A 1,886-nucleotide genomic window follows, 5' to 3' on the forward strand; every position below is an offset into this window, starting at 1 on the left:
TAGTAAAAAATATTTAATATATTATTGTGGGGTTTTTGTTACTATTACACCCATATTATACCTATATCTTTAATAAAAATTATTATTTATAAATAAGTTTTTCACTTACTTAATTAGTATTTTAGATAATTTTTAAGGTCATTTTTGAAGTTTTAAGGTCATTTTTGCACTTTTTAGGGCTTTTTTGCATTTTTTTTAGGGCATTTTTATGTGTTTTTTAGGTCATCAACATCCTAACTCTACTGATCACAAATGACACAAATGTGATGATCATACCGTATCGATTCCGGCCTCCGGGTAGTATTGATCAATTTAAACAAGAAAAAATTATCAGAGCAGTGCGTAAAAAAGTTTCACACAAGTTCAAACCACAATTTTTTAACTTACATCGTTTTCAAGTCAACATTATTTTTTAAGTCAAAACTATTTATTAAAAGTCAACACTAAGTATTTTTTAAAATTCGATACAATTCTTCTCATAAATGTATTGAACATCATTCTCCAATTAAACTGGGGATTAACGTCAATAACCGAGGAATGTCTACATTTATAACCTAACCTAACCTAACCTAACCAATTTTTAGGTAAATTACGTCATTTACCGGGGAATGACGACATTTACCACGTTTACATCATTCACCGTAACATATATATATATATGGTTATATAGTATATTAATTGTACATTAAAAAGTATAGGAAATTTTCAAATAAACTATATGTCTATATCCAATTATTTGCGAGTATCAGAAATTTAGAAGCCACCCTCAAAGTTTAAAAACAAAGTATTATTTCGACTACCTACTTCTATTGTGTGTTCGTACATATACAAAAAATAAAATACACAATATATCATTGTCAAACCAATTTGAAATATACTGAAAATACGTAAATTTAAAATGTATTAAACAATCGAGACTGACAACAATCTACAATGCCATAGGTATAGATATTATAAAGATAAATTTAAGTTAATTTATATTATTACCTATACATAGTATATTTATAACTCTTTATATCATATTAATATATTGTTCGTAGATATTATAATAATTTTTTTTATATATTAGAACATTTATTAGAACACAAATTAAATAATCATATATCTTGTAAAAGGATTAGCATAATATGATAGGTACACTAAACACTTGTTATTAGAACAAGTGCAATAATAAATAAACACGATTGTAATGAAATGTTACGAACCAATTGTTTATTATAAGTATTATTTTCCACGTTCTTAAAAAAGTTACCTATGATTTCAGAATGTACAATATATGACAAAAACAAGGGGCTAGGAAATGTACAAAATCAATCAAATTTATTTACGATCCCGAAAGTTTTAGATGGTAAATAATAATCAACAATATTATTTAATATCCCAGAAATTAATAATTATACATTTTGTCCATGTATAACATTAAGGCATTAACAATGTACCTAGGTATTGTACCTACTACTTATTGTCTTATTATAGTCGTTATGGACTGATTTAGTAATTTTTTTTTAAAAATAGTAATGTTATTTGTAACTCTCAACTTTTTGAATAAAAAAGTAAGATAAAGTGATAAAAATAATGAGGGGTAACGTGAATGTAATTTAAATAAAAATATTTATCGACTCAATTGTTCAGCTGTATAGTGTTATGGTGTTTTACCAAGCTTATCCAAATAATATTTATCCATTTTTTGATAAAACTAAGTTATTTTTTTATTAAAATCATCCATTACGTAGAGGCATGTAGAATAAAAACCTATAGAATAGATCCACACGGCAACTATACACTGCTTTAACATCAAGGTAATATCAAAATGCTGATATGACATTATGATTATGACTTTTATCAAAATCAATAATATCATCTACACATTTCAGATAGTCTGGCAA

Source organism: Acyrthosiphon pisum, unplaced genomic scaffold (assembly GCF_005508785.2).
Source record: "Acyrthosiphon pisum isolate AL4f unplaced genomic scaffold, pea_aphid_22Mar2018_4r6ur Scaffold_120;HRSCAF=501, whole genome shotgun sequence".
Lineage (NCBI taxonomy): Eukaryota > Metazoa > Arthropoda > Insecta > Hemiptera > Aphididae > Acyrthosiphon > Acyrthosiphon pisum.